The sequence below is a fragment of the Dermacentor albipictus genome, chromosome 4 (genome assembly GCF_038994185.2).
Source record: "Dermacentor albipictus isolate Rhodes 1998 colony chromosome 4, USDA_Dalb.pri_finalv2, whole genome shotgun sequence".
In the NCBI taxonomy this organism is placed as follows: domain Eukaryota; kingdom Metazoa; phylum Arthropoda; class Arachnida; order Ixodida; family Ixodidae; genus Dermacentor; species Dermacentor albipictus.
The window spans coordinates 163,465,557-163,486,796 of record NC_091824.1 but is presented as its reverse complement, the minus strand read 5'-3'; the positions used below and the strand labels follow the sequence as shown (position 1 = coordinate 163,486,796).

At 42.8% G+C, this 21,240-nt stretch overlaps 1 protein-coding gene across 2 annotated transcripts in view; it reads left to right on the top strand.

Moving 5' to 3' along the window:
• Positions 1–21,240, top strand: part of LOC135900015 (uncharacterized) — a 193,094-nt gene that overhangs the window by 152,348 nt on the left and 19,506 nt on the right. The window contains exons 5-6 of one of the 2 annotated variants that reach the window (XR_011514135.1): positions 12,223–12,326; positions 12,499–12,604. The exons of the other annotated variant lie outside the window; for it this stretch is intronic. The gene's annotated coding sequence lies outside the window, so the exon portion shown is untranslated. Of the gene's footprint in view, positions 1–12,222; positions 12,327–12,498; positions 12,605–21,240 lie in introns of those variants that run through there. 2 annotated transcript variants of the gene reach the window in all.

The following is a 21,240-nucleotide window of genomic DNA, read 5'->3' as shown; positions in this document are numbered from 1 at the left end:
GTTGTGCCTGACAAAAAGTTGATTTAAGGAATCGCTTGACTTCGTTTTTATCTATGTATAACAAGCGCCGAGCTTGACGAGGACGGTCGCCATATTTAAGAAATTCTTCTGCGTGTATTTCAGTGGCATGAGAGGCAGTACTGCGGATGAATGCAATGCCATGTTTATCGCAAAGAAGTTGGTATCTTGGAGATGGAAGTATACGCAGTGAGGTCCTGTTGACGTGGCTGTGAATGAGTTCAGTGCCAGAAGAACTTTCTGGCACGGAACTCATTCACAGACTTACTTACTTTCTGGACTTACTTACTTACTAAAGACTTACTTTCTGGACAATCCTGCACGTATAATACAAGTGCAAATGCAGCGATTCTACGAGATTTTCCTGTAGGCATTGTTTCATGACGGCACTTGCCAACTCGGCTTTGCCTTGGCGTTAATGAACAAAAGTGGACTGGCACGACATAAATTTAAAAAGAACGAAATTGCATAATGAACATATGTCAGAGAGAAAGAAGCAGACGTGTCAAATTGAGAACTAAGAGAAACACTGATCCTTTTATTTTGGGTACTTGTGCGCTTTTATAAACAATTTGCAGGTGCGTAAATTAAGCGTTCAGTATCCTGTAAGCAGTGGATTGTGGGGTGGATGTTTCTTTAAAGCCGCTATGTCACCGTAAACAACCGACTGTGTAGCATGAAAATTATTCTGAAAAGGTCTAAAAGTACTGTCTTGCCTTTGTTTTTATTGGAAACGTGAGATATTTCATATATAAGTGAAGTCCGTAGAATTGAGCATGACATCCTGAAGTACAACAATAGCCGCCATTCCGAAAAAAAAATGAGGAGAAATGTCATGACATGAGTAAAAATTTTATACCTCTTTTAATAATTGTATTCTATCTTGCAGAGGAAAAAAAATACTAGTTACTGATTCAAAACAGTCTGACAGGAACTAAAAGCGGAGACAGTACAGGTAAATGAGTGTATGAGTGGTCTTATGTTCTTTGCAGATGTATCGTTGCAGCATATTTTGCTTGTATAGGAAAGTTCACGCATTGATGAAAGTTAGCTCCGCCGCAGTCGTGAAATTGCAACGAGATGTTGGCAAAACTTATCACGAAATGAAGTCGCCGTGGAGTTTTAAAAATTTGCTAGCACATGGTAGGCATGCTGTAAGTCTTGTGGATTAGCGCACTTAAAGCTAATTCATGCGCAGGCACCACATTAATGTGATATTGCACTCTAAGAAAAAAAGTACTAAAAGAGGTAGGGAGGTTAGTCCTTTTGGGGACTAACTGACATGGGATGGACTGTTACTCTCCATGCGCTTTCTCCTTGGAGGATTAACAGTTGCCCTTTTCCGATGCTCCTCAACGGAGTAACGATCATTCGTTGGATGTTCCACAAAGGTGAAATAATGAAATTAGGCATTGATACCCTGATAAAAAATTTACTGATCTAAAAAGAAAAAAAAAAGGTGCCCGAGAGTAGGATTCCAACTCACGTCCTCTCACTTACAAGTCAGGTACTCTAACCACTTCAACACTGTGGTTGGCTGACAGTACGGGATATTGAGACAAGGTTAAGCATCGGAACGCGAGTGCGGCGCTATAAAAGTGACTCGGCATTTTGTATATGCTATGCAGGGAGAATCTAACGTTCAGTGTACTTGCAACCATAAGCGACTGCGAAAAGTAATCAGCCCGGGTATTCTTAGGGTGATTTAAATTGAGGCACTGTTTGAGGTATACGTGTAGCGAGCTCAAACAGGCACCCAAGACGACAGAGAAGGCGAATTTCTCTGTCGCTTAGCGTGTCCCGTTTCAACTACACATCGCTTCAGTTAAGTTCGTAACGTCCTTGTAACGGAAGGAACTTACGTACTATTGACCAAGAAAATCTAGCTGTCTATTAACGACTTGCGCGTTTAATGTGTATCGCTCAATTATGGTGTGCGCGTGAAGGGCATGGCTCTTGACATTCTAGCTTTTAAGTTTGACGCAATTTTCTCACGACGAGGCAAGACAGTGCACGAACTTCGAACTATTCACAATTTATAGACAATAACGTTTCTGCCGCATTTCTCTATGACATGAACGAGAACAGCGAATTGCATGGGGAGCAACGGTTCTCATTCGTCCTCCCGTTGCTCTCTTTCCGACCAGGGACTAAACACTTACTCTGCGAAATTTGCACACGGCTCGCTCATTCATGTAGTTAGTCCTTTAAGGGACAAAAGCGCCCTTTTTAGGACTAATGGCCCAGTTACTCCCGTTTTCCCCGGGATTTTTCTTAGAGTGTGTCTTTGCACTTCAGAAATGGGAAACAAAGGAATTAATTGTTTTTCAGATAAGGTGCGGTAGTGTAAACATCGCTAGATCGTGTCGCACCCGAGCAGCTCTTGAAATGTCTCGAACTGGTGAACATTGTCACTCGTACGACTTTCCTATTCAGTAGGGTCTTGTTTATTGACCAACCAAATCAAGTACAAGCACTTGAACAACCTTAAACGGACGACTGCAACATTGAAACTCTTGGCTAAAACAAGGCATACGTTGATAAATTTGATCCCCGAAAGTCGTGCATGAGACACAATGCCTCCGGAAGCAACTGAATGGGCCACATGGCGTCATTATCACGAAAACAAGGCACACGGACTGTACTTACTGCGGCTTTTATGACCGAACATATCTGTGCAAAGCTGGTATTCTTTTCATCGATGTTTACGCTTCCCCCCTCTTGATGTTCGATGTTTCCGCCGCCAGACAGTACTTTGGAAAGTACTCTCAACAAAGATGGACCTTTTCTTATCGCTCTCCCTCGCGTGTTTACCATATGCTGAACACAAGTGCAACAAACAAACGGATGTCATCGTGTCGTGGAAGAATCAGAAAAAAGCATGAGAGGTACCTCAATGGCCCGAGGACATTGTCGGCGAAGAGCTTATCGAGAGGGAGGAAAAGAGGGCAGCCTGGTAAAGAAGAATGCTCGGTCCAGTCGAATGTCGCGTGCAGATGGGCACATGCTCCCCGTCGACCGAGAGACAGGGGCCTCATTAAACGTCACCTGCGGGTCTTTGTTCCCACTCGACGCATTGCAGTGCACTGCGATGCCTGCCTTTCCCCATGGCTCGGAAGTAACGAAATTACGGAGAAACCCACAGGGATAGCGTCCTGACTCCTTTCTATGATCTCGCCTTCGCGAACGCGAACGCATGGAAGCGTCAGAGGTTTTGCTGATAACCGAGAGAGAGAAAGAGAGAGAGAGATAGCACCACTTAAAGGAACTGGCCGAACACATATAGAAGGTGGCAGAGAAGCAGTATTGACTTATGAACAAAACAGAGAATAAATAGAGCAACGAGGTTGCATTCAGATTATCGTAATCTTAGACGCTGTATTGCGAAAAAGGCCGAACGCAAGACAGAGATTAACAACCAACAGCGCAAGAGCTATATATATATATATATATATATATATATATTTATATCCAGCAAGGGTCACAACCTTATTGCCACGACATTTTGATGATTATGATGCTCATCGTTAAAGAGCTATGCCGAAATGCCCCCTCCGCGGATGCAGTGTGAGACGTACGCGCCATGACGTCACTAGCCTGAAGGCAATATACGATGCATGTTTAGTGGATGGCAGGTGTATGCACAGAAAATTACGGCACGTATCAGACAGCATTTAGCCATTTTGTACCTCTTCTGTCAAAATGAGACATAACCGTTATGAAAGATTGACCAAGAACGGACACACCCCAAGAGGTACATACCATATGGCTAAATCGAAAGAAATAAAGTAAATCAAATATTCCGGTAAAGATACTTCACTATTGTATTAACGGATTCGTTTGCTTTAAAAATGCATTTGAGCTTACATTGAAATGGAGATCTTAAGTTGGAAGTTTCTTGTTTCTTCGTTTTTTTTTTATGCCGAACAGAGCTGCTCATACTGGATTATACAAGGTTAATGTGGCCAGCATACAAGTGGTATACGAGTATAAGCCTGTTTGGCGGTACTTTCATTGTACGCACATACACCCATTGAATTGTATCTACAAATATGTCTGCCGAAATAGCGACTGACCCAACAGCCAGACAACGACGCCAAACGTTGGATATTAGGCAAATAAAGTAATATTGACTTTAAAATGTAAAAGAACGGAGATAAAAAAGTGCTATATATCTCTGTCAGCAATACTATTATGTGAATAACGACTAAAGACGCAGATGAGAGTCCAGTTTTTACTCAATTGCGTAGGTATGCCGAACCGGTTGCACACATGCTGACACATGTTTTCCGTTTTTCTTTCGAACATTCCGTAATTCCTGATTATTGGCGTACGGCACGTGTAATGCCAGTCTAAAACAGGCGATCGTCTAAACGTTGGAAACTACAGGCCTATTTCTTTAACTTGCACGACACGTAAACTATTAGAACATATAGTCACGCAATACATCACCTCTTTTCTTGCAGAAAATAATTATATGTCGCCTTTCCAGCACGGGCTTTAGGAAACAATTGTCAGCAACACAACTAGCTACAACAATTGACGAGTTCGCCGCATCGCTTGATACGTGAAATAAAATTGATGCTATTTTCTTGGATTTTAGTAAGGCGTTCGACCTCGTCACGCACGGCAAACTCATTTCGAAATTACAAGGCATAAGCCTACATGTTAACCTGGTTAACTGGACTCGTTCTTACCTTTCTGATCGTAAAAAATATGTTCAAACGAATAACTGCACGTCTAGCGTTCTGCCTGTAACACAAGAAGTCCCTCAAGGTAGTGTTTTGGGACCTGTTCTTTTAGTGTACATAAATGACATTGTTACCTCCATAGATACGTCAAGAATAAGTATGAAGATTTTTGCAGATGACTGCATTTTTAAAACCGTTATCACTTCTAGTGATCAAGAATGCCTGCAATCTAACCTCTTTGCCGTTTCCAAGTGGTGTAAGGATTGCTCTATGAAACTGAACAGTGATAAATCAGTCTTCATGCGCATTACACACAGAAAATACCCTTTTAATTACAGGTATTCTCTCAATAATTGCCCTTTGACGGAGGTTGATAAATATAAATACTTAGGCATTACGATTACAAGCAGCTTAACATGATCAAGTCATATTACTAAAACATGCTCATCCGCTTCTAAATAGCTCGGTTTATTGAAGCGCAAACTAACGACAGCTCTATCAGAAATAAAAGTACTGACCTATAATGCATTTATTAGACCTAAATGAGGTTACGCTAGTGTAGTTTGGGACCCATATCTCAAGGAAGATATTAGGAAACTTGAGATGGTGCAAAGAAAAGCGGTCCTTTTTATATTGAATGCTTACCAGAGAAATTACTTGCCGTCAACGCTCATGGCTAGTAGTAACATTCCTGTTTTACAACACCGAATAACAATTGCTAGGCTGAAATTTCTTCACTCGCTACATTTTAGTAAATTTAACATTAAACCTCAAGCTTACTTAACACACCGAATTTCTAGGCAGACTAGACACACACATGATCATACTTTTGAACCTTACTTTGCATGCACAAACTTTTTCGTGTATGCTTTTTTTCCTATAGGACCATAAAAGAATGGAATAGGTTACCGTTCGAAGCATTTTCTGATGGGGATAATCCTGACTTTGAGAGCTGTGTACCATTCTATTTGTGACAACCGTTGCAAACTGTGGTGTGTTTTTTTCACATTCTGTATCTGTTTGGTTGTGTTTTGCACTTTTGCTCTATCCTGCTGACTTTTGATTATTGTTGTGTATAATACTGTCTTCTACCGTATCACTGTTTTTTATTTCTTTTCTCAACTGTTTTCGTTGCGTCCCCCTGCTTGGTCTTTTGACATCAGTATATTATAAATAAATAAATAAAATAAGGCGCACTGAATAAAACGGCTACGCACTTAATTGGCCAGTACGACCACATGCTGAGAATTTGGCTTAATCCTATTTTATGCGGCATGTTTGCATATCACGCTCAAACAAAGAGCTGAATATATCCAATCGCTAAGTGTCTATCCATGTCATGGAAAGAAAAGTTAAGTCCATTTATATGTGTGGCGCTAGCGGGAACAGACTGCTTGAGCAGTGTTTCCATACTGCTTACTTAATTATGCTTTTCCAACAACCCCCGGGCCGGGATCAGGTAACAATTCTATTCTTGTTCATTTCTTTTCAGTTCTTTGTAAGCGGTCCGAATGGTACGCCACCTAATTTATCACATTAATCGTTTGGTAAATAGTGGTGAATTATAAAAAAAGAATATAATCAAACAAAAGAGTCACTATTTTTTACCAGCCTACATATGTATATCATATTGCCGCGACGCCATCTGTGCTCAACCACGTTGACGATGAAGACGACGACCTCGTGTGTGCAAGCGAGGCAATTATATATGATGACATCTACCCAAATAATGCAAAACATCTTCCTTATAATATATTAAACGGCTTATTACAGGACGATTTATTGAGTTTATCTATAAGTACGGTCATTGCGACAGACGCCTCACAGTGTGAAGAAAAATCTGGAATTGGCATTTTCTCTCCCGCTCTAAACTGGTCATTTGCAATCAGGATACCGGACTTTTATTCCGTATTTTTGGCTGAATTTCTAGCTGTAGTCCTAGCCTTACGCAAACTAAATTTGTCAACATCGGCGGTAGTAATTATAACAGATTCTTTATCCTTATGTTCCTCGCTAACAGCAAATGGTGTCACTAACCTTTTACGTACATTTCATTTTCTAGTACCTGCCCACATAAATTTAATTAGATTGCTTTGGGTGCCTGGACATAAAGGACTAGTCATGAACGAAATGGCTGACAGTCTCGCGAGAGCGGCCCTCAGTGGCCCTGTATTACCATTAGTTCCTACAATAGCTTACCTGACGACTACTAGATTCAGGAGATATACAATTACTCAAGACTTTTTGAACCCAGCTGTAGCAAATTTTTCCGAGTATCGACACCTTCTATTCCCTTGGCCTAAAAATTCCTTTCACACCAGAAAAACTGAAGTCATCTTTGCCCAATTACGTTGTCGAATACCAAAATTAAACTTTTATCGTCACAGGGCTGGTCTGGTGCCTTCCCCTCTGTGCCCAGTCTGTGGAGAAGCTGAAACAATCGATCATTTTTTCATATTCTGCCGCCATTTCACTTCTTTAAGAAAAAATCTAGAATCACGATTTACATAGCTTGGTTTGAGCTTTTCAATTATAAATATCCTTTCTCTAGGAGCCTCCTCTCTTGGACAGTGCCACAGGGATATTTGCTCAACCGTGGAGGATTTTATAATTGCTACAAAGAGATTGTCATGAATTCTTAAACATTTTCTTTTTGTTAATTTCCTCCAGTTAGCTTTACCATTTTCAGTTTTTTAATAAAGTTAGCCTAATTTCATCCAAATCTTGGCCAATCCGCCACAGTGGGTGTGCGCCATCGCACAAGGAAAACCAAACCAAACCAAACCGAGGCGCTACAGAAGAAGAAGTCTGGACTGAGCGCTTGCCCTAATTCTCTCAAATAAATACTGCTCTCCGCTCTTGTCTCCAGTGAGTCGTGACAATATCATACCATCGTGAGCCGAAGGTCCACCGCTAAAAGGTGCTTCCAGCTTGGAATGCGGGCAAAGCAAAGCCCACGGGATAACTTCGGGGCAGCTATGTAAAAGAATGGGATGCATAAATTTCAATCAATAAATCAATCAATCAATCAATCAATCAATCAATCAATCAATCAATCAATCAATCAATCAATCAATCAATCAATCAATCAATCAATCAATCAATCAATCAATCAATCAGTCAATCAATCAATCAATCAATCAATCAATCAATCAATCAATCAATCAATCAATCTCTCGGCAATAAATAAATAAGATAACTCATGATTGAAGTGCTCGTTCAAAAACTCCAGTTATGTGTAGATAAAGTCAGTCAAGGTTTTACAGTGCACGGCAGAAGTTAGACCGTTTTCGAACTAGGCCGGTGAAGAATGCGCACGTAATGAAAAGCAATTATGGTAGGTGCAACTAAATCAACCTTAGCTAGTTGTGAGATGTTGACTGGTTTACCAAGTAAGCTACGGACAAGGACGACAGTAAACACGCATAGCCCAACGCTCAATAGAAAATTTATTGCTGAAGTGGCTCCCATAATGAACTGTTCTCGCATTCCCCATGCAGGTGAATGTAACTAGAGCTTAGGCAAGTACACGCTTGTTTATGCATGTAGAATGTCTCAGCGATGAAGGTGCGCCCGTAACTGCGTGAAAAATTGTGTTCGCCTGGCGTGACCCAGCCTTCATAAATGGTTCAGCGGTGCTTGTCACGCCAGATTCCTTGCGAGTTGGCTCTCAGACAATGAAACATTGAGGCGCCAGATTACTTCACAAGGTAAATAGATGCCCGTGTTCATGCTCACGGCAAGCTTACAGCATGGCAATGAGAAAATAGAGAAATCATTCACCGACGTTGCGAAAATCTCTTAAGCGTGCAGCTTTTAAAGCGCGAGAGTCATTTATTCATGTCAGGTGGGTGTGCGGCAGCTCAGATCTCTCCAAGCTTGGAGTCGTCGACGAGAAAAGCTCTCTTGAGCGCAACGGTGTGCGAGCCCTTCCACGCTTACCTTCGCAAATGAGAAATAATGCCGGTCCTACGCCGTCAGTTAAAGGAGCTTTTTGTACCCATGTCGTTGGACGCACTGGATAGGCTGCTCGCCATAGCAACACAGCATCTTTCCGCGTGTACGCATATCCGGCGTGAAATAAACGTTGCACTTATTCCGCTCTAAGGCAGGTGAAAAAGCTACTTAATAACAAGGCGAGGTAAATGAAAAAATGCTTACATCGTGAATAAAGAAGAAAACGTAAAGACTTACAACAGCTATTCTACAGAAGTTCCCCAGTATTGATCCCACATTAGCAATGGGTTCCTTCCTTTGAAGGCTAGTGCCCAAGAAAACACTACGTGATACTTATTCGGTTGTTACTTTGTTAGTTTGTCAGTTTGTATTACTTCCTTTCAGCTAAGTGAGAGCACAGTACGTAATACAAATCAGAGCATAATACAAATCCGCCACACGCTTATAGCTACAATTCACATAAAGTTTATATACCTATAAAAAACAATAGACGTTGAGAAAAGGATGATTTGCACCGCAATCATACTTAGGGCTCCATGTGTGAACACATCATGCATTCAAAGTATACTATAGATCTGATGTTGTTGCTTCGCGTGTATAACGTCTAGGACATAATTTAATGCACCGCCAAGGCATTTCATTCGTAAATATTGAATGAACTTGCTTCTTCGCCCACTTCCATGTCCCTTTAGCTTGATTTCTGCACTTGATTGAAAACTAGATATAATTTCCCTATGCTTTCCTTGGCTGCATTACCTGTTGGCTTCATATGTTTGCGGCTAACTTAAATCGGACTCCTCAGTTTCCCTTGTTCTTGCTCAATGCTATATTAAAGCCCGATAAGCATGCATAGAAAACGCCAAGGCGGTGGTTTTATTCATTTGCTAAGCTGTATCTTATTGGCTATGGTCATACGCTGCTAAGCTTTAGGTTTCGGGTTCGATTCCCAGCGGCAGTATATCGATGGGAGCGAATGAATAAAAGGAAACGATCATGAGCTTAAATTTTGATGCACAATAAAGAATCGCAGGTGATAGTAAAGCTGCGACAGTTGCTAGTTGGTGTGACTTCATGGCTGAGCACGCTGCCAAGTTTTTACGGAAGATTAATTGGTAAAAGAAGTCACAAGAAGACAGGGGATACGCGAATTGACAACTGCTTTATTTTTTTCTGACATGCGCCTTTAGTACAGAACTTGAAAAACGATAACAGAAGACATAAGAAGTCAACAAACACTGACACCCCATACCTTCCCATTGGGTTTCTTTACGTGAATGGGCAGGACCACCTGCACGTGGTTACAATTTTCATTCCCGAAGTTCGTGCAAGCTAAGTGTTACTGGTAACGAAGCTTCCACAGAAGCGCATACGCTAAAAACATGGTTGTTCATCGGCAGTTCATCAGGCTTAGCGCCATTTGTGTGACGAGGGGACACTTCTGGCGGAATAAAATGTGATGTTACGTCATATCCGTTAAAAACAGAAGTGACATCATTTTTGTTCTCAAAGGCGCGAAGTTTGTTTGATGTCCTGCCATTATAGCTCTATTTTCAAATGTCCCAGCAATTCGACTTTGTGGGCGTTTTGACCTTTCAGCGCGGAAAGCAATGTAGCAAAAGGTCAGCCATGTGGGTGTCGAAATCGCATTCCTGCACGAACATCGTTCCTTTGCAGGCTGAAGAAAGCTTGGCGTGCAGAGCACGGGCCGCATCGTCAAATGCCAAGCCCGTCGGCCTGCGCAGCCGCACAAAAACAGATAAAGTAAACAGTTATCTGCTGCCCGTAACTCACTACTTTTGGCTGAAGACGTTAGGAGCCGATGGACACATCCGTGCCACCATACTTCAGACAATCGTTGACAAGCAAAACAACACAACATATTGTAACGAGTAAACATTACGAACGCACCTTTCTGCACACTTCGAGAGCTGCATTGCATTCAGAGTGACAGCGGCATTTATAGTGGGTGCAGAAAATTCACCGACGATTACGATACTCTCTAATGCAAAATTTGAGCGCAGCTCTATACATGTTTTCACTTCACGATATATTGGCTGGTACGTATAATCTGTCTCGTGCGGCACGTTTCAAGCGGAGCGAAGTGGGGCGTGACTGCCTCGCTTGTCGGTAGATCGCGAAAGACAGCGTGTGAGTGACCCGTGGGGGCGATTCACAGCAGCCGCCGCAGACAGACAGACTCCACTCATGCAGTGCTTTGTTCCCATTTATGGTATCGGTGGGCGCGCTGCCCACTGCCTTTATGGATGGCGTCATCGGTGAACAGACGAGATGCTCTACTCCTGCGCCATCTCGTAGCGGTCACCGCCGTATAACCCGACTTGCGCGGCTCTTCGCTTTTCACGGTGTCGCCATAATCTCCTCCTCCGCTTTCCGCCTCATGGTTCCGCTGCACTGTCTTCCTCCTCCACTTTACTCTTCGCGATCTTTTCGCTCTCACCGTCTTTCATCCCCGGCTGCGCTCCGCGTTCGCTATTTCGTCCTTCAACGGTTGCCAGGTTTCGCAATCAATTTCTCGCCAAATTGGCTGCATTAGAGGCTCCTGGCGACCGGAAATCGTGCTTGGCGACTTGGCTACTTTTGTCAGTGGTCGAATTACACTCACCCCCACGGCCCCCTTGAAGCCACAGCCCCAAACGTCAGATCTTCAAGGCCACGCTTTTGTCTCTCGCTAATTCTGGAAGCAAATTGAGTAGCTGGAAACTTATCATAGCTGCCACATGGTCAATGGGCCTCTTCGACTTCTCACCCTGCGCTGTCCACGACTGCCGTAGATGCTTCATATGCAACGCTCGTTGGCTGAAATTAATGCCAAGGGCAGTTCGGGACTGTCATTGACGGATACTTGAACAGGCCCGAGCAGCTCCATCTGAGAACAGGAATTAATCCAATCTTAAAGGCAATGCTTTTGCGTCCTTCGAAAGACGGAAGCAATAGATGGCGTCCTAATGTCATCCCCAGTGATGGTTACCTTTATAGAAAATCTCGAAGACCATGGTTATTTAGCATCAGAAACAACTGCAACGACCAAAAACACGTCATGGCAGCCATAACATTGCAGTTGCCAATATATATGTGAATATGCGACTGCGTAGCAGGGAGGGCCGAATATGTATGACCTCATAGAGTTCGCACGCAGATGTTAAAAGTCATATTGGCAGAATTAATATAACCATCTGTGGAAGGACAGCTTTCTGCGAGTCTCTTCTATTGAAACTGGTGATACCACGTCAGCTATGAGAAAGCACGCAAGTGTGCGATGGAAATTATCAAAGAACATCAGCTGGTCATGCATTATGGTAAATTATGACACAATATTATGCGGTAACTTCTGTTTTGTTCTGTTATTTTTTGTTTGTCATCAGTGCAGCAGGAAACTACAGGTCTTTCTCGCCTTCTTTATTTTCGCATTCAAAATGGGCCGATGTTCATTTGTCGCACCATGGCTACATTTTTGGCGACCAGTTAAAAGTTATGCCGCAGTTGGCGACCTTTATGGCTACTTTTCGGACTTTTCCCGCTACTTTTTTTTTCCAAGTCTTGGCGACCCTGCATCCTCCAGTGTGCTCGCTCGCTCGGTTACGCCGAGGACACCGGTGCTCAACGCAGGAACAGGCGCCTAACAGGTGCAATCTAAAATAGGTATGTATTGCTACTGAAAGTGTAAAATAGAGTTATCTCTTCTTTCCTCGCCACGCGTGTATAAAGTTAACCATGAATTTCATTTTCGTTGAATGAATCAAACTTTTGTGTCTCGCTTAAATTTAAAAAGTATTATTTCTTTTTTCTCAACGTTTCTTTCTTCCTCATATAGTGGCGCCTGAATCGCTGCTCCCATAACCACCCTTGCTGACGTCAGTGGCAGTTGGTTCTGAAGGGTTTGTCGCCCGAAGTCCCGTGGCCTATTTAGATCGACCCTGGTTCTTGCCTCGGTGACCTATTGTCGGTTGCGATGACTGCTTGGACACCTCAGCATGCTACCGCACCCAGCTGCTCTACGTCATGACAGCGTCACGTGGGCAGTGCTTCCAGGGCTGTATGCGTGCCTTGTGGCGAATTTTTGTTCACGAATATCGCAACAACCGATGACGCTTATTTAAAATCGCGTATATTGTTTTTTCCTCTTGTGGCGTCCTCCTCCAATACTGTACCATTGCCATACGAATGTTAAACCTAGTAAATAAAATCCTCTATTTAAATAACCTGTTTCCACCGAAAGAACTTTATATACTCGCAAGAGGTACAATTTAGAACACGAATAATAATTTCCTTGCATTTTATTTCCCGCATGCTCTCAAATTGATATAAAAATGAATTTAAAAGCTTTCGAAAGCGAAACAAGCAATAAGGGCGGCTCGATAACGAGAGATAGAAGGCGATTATTGCGCCGCCATAGGAAAGCCGGCATTTAAACGGTCACAAGGGCATGCTCGCACTCCGTCGGGTTAATGAAGCCCCTCTACAGAGTTAACTCGTTACAACTTTGTTATTCGAAGCGCTTGCGAGCTAGCCGTGTACTGCATAGGGCTAGCGTGCATCTGTATGCAGAGGCGCGCAAAGCAGTGTTTTAGTCGTCGCAGCGCCTCGGTACTTTTGTGCAGTAGGGTCTTTTTGACGCTGTAAATCACTATATTTAAGCTTGTGTAACTAAACGTAGGACGTGCGAAGATTCTGGGCGGCGTACTTGAACTTGCCCGTTCTAAACAACCCGCAGTGCATTGGGACCTTCACGTGGTCTAATTATTTATGTACTTATTGCACTTTATGTAATTATTTATGATATATATATATATATATATATATATATATATATATATATATATGTGTGTGTGTGTGTGTGTGTGTGTGTGTGTGTGTGTTTGTGTTCTTTATTTATTGGACTGCTTTATGTTATTATAGGAAGACCCATGCATGAATCGGTAGATAATTATACGCCTTTTCCCCCTTTCCCATTCTCCCGGTGTAGGGTAGCCAATCGGACGTTATTCTGGTTTACGTCCCTGCCTTCTACTTATCTCTTTCCCTCCATAGAACGACCTAGCGGGAGCGGCTGCGGAGAGAGTTTAGCAAAAGGCAAGTTTTCAGTTTGCTACCCCTGAGAGAGCATTCTGGAATGAGGTTTGGAAAGAATGGACAAGCAGAGAAGGAATAAAAAGAAGGGGGAGGTGGAAAAATAAACAGCAGAAAGGCGTTCGCATTTAGCCTTTTTAGACATACCAGTGAACCGCTAATCTTGGGTTAATGCGTGTGACGTACATTTGAACATGTGAACGCAGAAATATATATATATATATATATATATATATATCTTTGTGTGTGTGTGTGTGTGTGTGTGTGTGTGTGTGTGTGTGTGTATTGTTCTCCCTACGAATATTAAGCAAGGACACTGAAAGCAAGGTGCTTTTGTCACTACCGCACGCCCAACGCAATGCAGCGTGCGCTCAACGCACTTCACCTCATCACTGGCTTGCCTCAGCCCACGGTTATGCCTCACCCTGGCTACCTGATAGCGGGGCCTCGGCTCGGTCTGGCGGCGGCGCCAGCAGACGCTTGGCGCTAATTAGCGGGAACAATGCGCTCTCTGGCGAGGTCAGCGGCCGTGAAATCGACTGCACTGGAACCTTCTCCAAGGGCATTTTTCGGGGCGGTATCCTGCATACTGTGCGCCTCAGCGCCGGCGTGTAACCCGATTAGCGCCACGGGCGAGCGGCCCTTTCGCGCTCTATCAGCCGGGCTTCAGCGGCGGAGCCGGCGAGTTTCCACAGAAGACGGTAATGGATGCCTCAACATACGAAAAAAGTAAGAACAAAATACAGAAAAAATATGAAAATATGGAGCCTGTCTTTCTTTCTCGCTTTTTCTTAGGAAGTCGCAGATTTGCCCGTAGGACGAAGTAATGACAGCTGTGGCAATGTATTAGAATATTACACGTATTAAGGCCGGTAGTCTCATGGGCAGTATCATCATCATCAATAATCATCATCATCATCAATGTATGTGTATATATATATATATATATATATATATATATATATATATATATATATATATATATATATATATATATATATATATATATATCCACTGCAGGACGAAGGCCTCTCCCTGCGATCTCCAGTAAACCATGTCTTGCAGGCTCCATAACCTGTATCATGGGTGCTACATAATACAGCAAACATTCGCTTACTAACTAAACTCCCGTAGTGTCGCCCGCTCAAAGACACACATGAACAGAGTTCATTGGATGACCGCCATCACTCGTGGACACAACGCCGCGCGATGAGGAGTACTGAAAGCAGGCAGTGTGCGTGCTTCTTCCATAGCGAACGTTCCCTTCACTATTTCAACTGTTGCCGTGCCTCCAAAGCTCGGCATTGTAGGTGACCTTCAATAGTGCATGTGTGTGAAGTCGGCGCGCATAAAGAACAATTATTCTCGGCTCTCCCCTCTCTGTCATGCGTATACATGCACCGTCGAACCTGGGCAGCAGGCGACGGAAGTCGTGGTGACAGCTGCGTCACCCTCGAGTGCTCGAATAATTGCTGTCGGTACAAAATAAGACCTATGAAATGGCCGTGGCCCCACATCTCATACAACCGCAGGCTAATAATTTATGTGACAGTATTTATTTTCTTATTTGTCCGGTACCGCGCTCCCCTTCTTCGCATCTTCCATTTCTTTATGTTTCTATTTTCTCCTTTCTGAAGAGTAGGCAGGCGTAGTGCCCCTTCCGGTGGCACTTGCCAGCATGCTCCTCGCTTGCCCTTCTTGTCAAGGTCTTTATACGTTTTCAAAACATATAATAATAATAATAATAATAATAATAATAATAATAATAATAATAATAATAATAATAATAATAATAATAATAATAATAATAATAATAATAATTGACACACATCCAAAAACAAAACAAAGAAACGGGCCTATCTAAGTCTACGAGAACTTGTGCGACTAGGCCCGGCAGAGTCGGTACAGCGATGTGGTTATATATTTACATAAAAATGAAAAGGTAGACATATACATAATAACACGTGTTTTTCAACTTTGAGAAGAATGTTTGGTATTATTACTCGTTAACAGACAATGACATAGTAAATAAAGAGAAACACATCAACAACTTAAGTAAAGATCAGGACTAAATTTCAACGTTTCATCAATAATTTCAACTGTTTTTTCGACGTTGCCAAGAAGAATTCATCGGCCAAATCGTTAAATATTTTTGGGATGTATACACTTCTTCTCGCTTCACCATACTTAGTAGTGGAATGGGGTAGCTTAAAACGTTTTTTATTTCTTAACAAACGAGGTGTATCGTATGCCTCTTTGAATTCATCGCTCAAATTATGCCGCATAATAACAGTTCTGGTAAATAAATCCTCCAATGTGCAAAATCCTAATTCCTGAAAAATATTATTGTCGTTAAGTATAGTACCATAAGCCACATTTCTTAATATATTTTTTAGTAGTTTATCAATCCGATTTTTCCAGTGCTCTGTACAAAAGGCGAAGATTGTTATCCCATACCTCAGCACACTGTACGCTAGTGCATGCACTATCATTTTCTTGACTGGTAGAGGTACTAAACCCTTTATGTTGAAAAGTAAATATGCAACACTACGTAGTTTCCCACACAAAATAATAATAATAATAATAATAATAATAATAATAATAATAATAATAATAATAATAATAATAATAATAATACAGTACCTTGAAACACAGTAATACTAAACAGCGTTGCGTGCACTCTCTTAATTCTTATGCATGTATTCGTCACATTCGTCTTCCATCAGATGGTTCGTTTCCACCAACACGACCGGCCAAACACATACATGTTAGGCACAAGGAAATAATCTACGAACATCCAGATTTTTCAATGCCTATCGCTAAGCCTCAAGCTTTCGAGACGAATTAAGACGAAAATACCGAAGGGCTAAGAGGAAACAACACGTCGTCGCAAAAAGAAACACTCAGAATTTTTGTTTTGTTACGATCACCTGCATGCCAAGTAAGAAGTTGCTTTTTTTAGAGCCTCAAGGATGCTTTTATTCTGTTCCGGAGGCAAGGAAGACAAGTTTGCGCGTGGCATGTTTATAAAGTAGCTGCTTTTTGTTAGGCTTAACAGAAACTCGTTTTTGCTTTCTCACACGAATTACAGCGCACACACAAACAAACAAACAAAAATCCCGAATGTGGGTTTGTAGACGTGCATTTCGCAAAACTTCGTAATATTTCGCGTCGTAAAGCGACCTGATCCCGTATGGCATGTGAAGGCCCTGGTATGTCAGAGCAAAGTCGAGTGCTTCCATATATTGCCCCGACATACCAGGGCCTTCACATAATTGCGCGGCAGATTACTGGGCTGGATTACAGCATCATATTCTATTGAGAAAGTTGAATTCCTAGAATCGTAAAATATATATCCATAAAGTCCTATAATGTGAGCGCCCTCCATTTCCTGATTAACGCTTAGCGCACAAACATGTCTCACTGCACGGAAGGGGTGGAGGATGGTGCTAGCAGCGGGTGCATCTATATATCCTTGCATCGAATTTATTTTGTATTGTAGGATATCAGTATGGAACTGCCTGTATTCTTATACTACATAAGCAATTATATGCAGCGACAACGTAAGGGATGGGACACAGGAGCACTTAAATGGCAAGAATTCGAGGGGAGTGTGCATCGACAACTTTTCTCCTGTCGACACTGCACTTGTTGTCGAAAGCATGCCGCAGCTCTCTCGGGGATATAGTGGGGCTCGATGTCACACTCGTTTTGCTGCTCTAACAGCAAGCGCTTGCGTTTCACAAGTGCCTGAACAAACAACAGACTCCGACACAGAGCGTTGGCGATTCCGACATGTGTTCTGAAGCCGCAACAGTGTTTATTTATTTGCTATCTTTTGCAACCTGTGATTTACATTCTGAAAGGCTTTTGTAGGTACCGAAAGGAACAACCTTCGTTGACTTTACCAAAATATATCGTTGCCCATTGTTGGAGAACAATTCAGGTTCTCCATTAAAACTGCCACATTCATGGTAAGGTTTGTAACAGCGCACCTAAGACAAGGACAACAGAAAGAAAAAAAAAACGACTACACAGCGCTGTTCTTCCTTCGCTTATCCTTGTCTTGGGTGCGCTGTTAGAAACCTTACCGTGAATCCCAACCAACTGGCCCAACTTGCCGCTCTGATGCCAAACTGCCACAAACTGACCTTTTTTTTAAACTCGGTGACGTAAGATAAAAGGCACTAAGTTTGATTGATGGTCATGGCTGTGGCGCTTCTGATCACGTCTTGATTTACGCAGAGATCACTTGGAGGTCTATGAAGAGGTGTGGGAAAGAATCTCATTGATTGTTACTTCACGTGCTTAACGTACTTGGCAACCTAGTTGGCAACGAATCCCAAGCCTCCAGCTCACGCAATGAGCCATGCTGCTTGTGCAAGAAAACACTGGTGCCTTAGTTCAGCTCTCGAAAAGCCGCGACCATTCGATCGCAGCGCACGTCACCATCCACTTTCCAATATTTTGCTAGGGAGGCTTATATTTAATTTGAAGCGAAGTGCTTTTGTACAAATATATGCGAATGAGTCGCCACCACACAAACCGCATCTGATCAAAGAGCTATAAATACAAGAACACCAATTGAACAGAAAAGTTTCTTGAACCGTCAAGCAGCTAACCGTATGTTTATTCCTTCTCTCAGATCTGCCATGTGCAGTGCTTCTTATAATAAGTGCATTCGTATGCCGGAAAAACAGGTAAATCTTTGTGTTGTTGCGGCCATGTCTACTTAGTAGGTGCAATGGCTTAATTGAGGCGAATTTCTAAAGGCCCTCGTTCACAGTTCAACAAAATGAAAGTAAGCCCAATATGCATTAAAATGTACCAAGTAAATGGACCGAACCAGTTCCCATTGTTCACAACGCATGAGGCATGGTACGGAACATGCCTTTGGTCTATGTTCCAACTGTGATCGCGTAGGTACAGCAGTGAAAATAAAGGCTCCAAATTAGTCGATGGCAATGCGACGAATAACAAATCGTGCAAAACCATCAAAATTTTCGCCTATATGAACATATTCTTTCAGGCGTATAATGTGTTTTCGTTTGCACTACCGCTTTCTATCATAGTAAAAAAAATTTGAAACTGTGCAAGAACTACTTCTTGAAAACATCTTTTTTTTTACCCGCCGTGGTTGCTCAGTGGCTATGGTGTTGGGCTGCTGAGCACGAGGTCGCGGGATCGAATCCCGGCCACGGCGGCCGCATTTCGATGGGGGCGAAATGCGAAAACACCCGTGTACTTAGATTTAGGTGCACGTTAAAGAACTCCAGGTGGTCGAAATTTCCGGAGTCCTCCACTACGGCGTGCCTCATAATCAGAAAGTGGTTTTGGCACGTAAAACCCCATAATTAAATTAATTAAATTATTAAAACATCTTCGTGTTGTACGCTGTTGTATTGTGCGTTGGGCTCTCCGTTTCTAGGACAGAAGATATTAGACATTTCATTGAAATACTTCGTACGTAAACAAAAATTTTGGCAAAGGCGAAAAATGCTCCTCTGAATATTTTTGATCGAGCACTTTTGAAGTGATTGCAAGCATGATAATGCTTGCATTCACATCAAATTTATGCTGTATTTCTAAGTATACATGCATGTTCATAGCAAGTTCACAAGCATTTGCTAAAACTGAATCTGGTGCTTAAGTTCTATTTCTAAATATTCACTTATTTTTCCATGAAATCAACATATTCCCGCGACTTTTCAAGGCTAGCATACAACTTTACTGCTCTTAGTGCAAAATCACTCGGCCAGAAAACAAGGTTAGTTCCTCTCACGTTTGCTGTGCAGTCCAACTATAGATGAAGTGTGTGGTGGTGGCCCAGTACCATGCCTGTACATTGAAACGTACCTTATTCGATTCACTCAAAAGTGACCTGACTACGTAGTGGCAAGAAGCGACACTATATTGCATGCAGATTATCCTAGAACATCATGGCATCTTCGATTGGTCGCTGTGATCTTCCGAATCTGAGTGGATCGATCTTGAAGCAACTCTGAATATAAATAGGATATACGAAGGCGAATGATAAAGTCTTTTCCCCAGTTTATTTTTAGCCAAATTAGGATGTATTTGCTAAGCCAACATATCCATTCCTAGCGGCGGACCTTTCTTGGACCAGCCCGGCTTTATCTGCCAGCTTAGCTCCGGTACAACGCTGTTGTCAGTTGTTGAAAAAAGCGGTTGTGCTTCACGCGTCCGCGGCGTACGAGCAAAGAAGTGTGATTTGTTTACTGGGAAGCAAGGGAATTAACACTCATAGAAATCCACAGGAAAATGCAGCCCACGTATGGGGAAAGGTGTCTCGCTTTGAGAAGCGTGAGGTGGTGGGGTTGGGAGTTCTCAAGAGGCCGTGAAGACTTGCATGACAATGAGCATTCAGGGAGGCCCCGTGCGTCGGTGACTGACGACATTTCCCGCGTGGAACGCTCCTGCTGGATTTCATGCCACAAGATGCAATCATCAATACCGGCAATTATTCTCCCACTGTCACGTTTGCTGGTCGCAATCAGACGAAAACGCCGAAAGATTATCATTGAGGATGACGCAGTTATCCTCCACGACAATGTGAGGCCACATGCGGCAATCAGAATCGCCGACAAGCTCCAATCGTTTCAGTGGAAGAGTGAAATCCGTGGAAGAGTGGATTCAGTGGAATCCGGACGTCGCTTCTAGTGATTTCCACGTTTTCGGTTCGCTGAAGACGTTCCTGGCACGCCAGCGATTCAGGTGCAACGATGAAGCCAAGACAGCAGTCCAACGCTGGTTCCAAAGTCAGCCGCACAAATTATTCCACAGGAGCATCTCAAGCATAGTGCTGCGATGAGACAAATGTCTGAACCGGTGTGGTGACTATGTGCAAAAATAGTGTAAAATACGTAGAATAGGTACTTGTATTTTCCTGTATATACTGATACGTGACATGTTATTCTGGCTAATAAAATAATAAGGGAAATACTTTCTGATTCGCCCTCGTATCTTGCTTCCGGAGCGAGAGAGTAGGAGATGTAGCTGTCTGGAGCAGTGCCACCACCGGCTGCGTCTAGACGTGAGACGACGTGGCGATGACGGCGAACAGGCGCAGTGAGAGTCCACCTTCGCCAGTGCAACAGGAAACGGAAGGGGGGGGAGGGGGGGGTTCACGTGACCAGAAACCACCCAAATTTTTTGGCTACTTCGATATGTATACAGGGAGATCTCGGCACTCTGATTTGAAGCCGGACGATCGCAAAGGGCCATCCGCATGTAGCCGAAGCATCGTTTAGGAGCGCTTTCGAAGAATGTCTATTCGAAGATGCCATGGAACAGCTTATCAGATATAACAATTTTGCATATTCGCCTGCACGCGCATGACATATGTGTTTTCACTTCTAGACAGAGTTTCGTACAAAAATTACTGGAGACGACTTTGGCTTTGTGACCGTTCCGCCAACGTGGAAACTTCGGGCACTATATCTATTTGTCGAATCTTCGGGGTTAA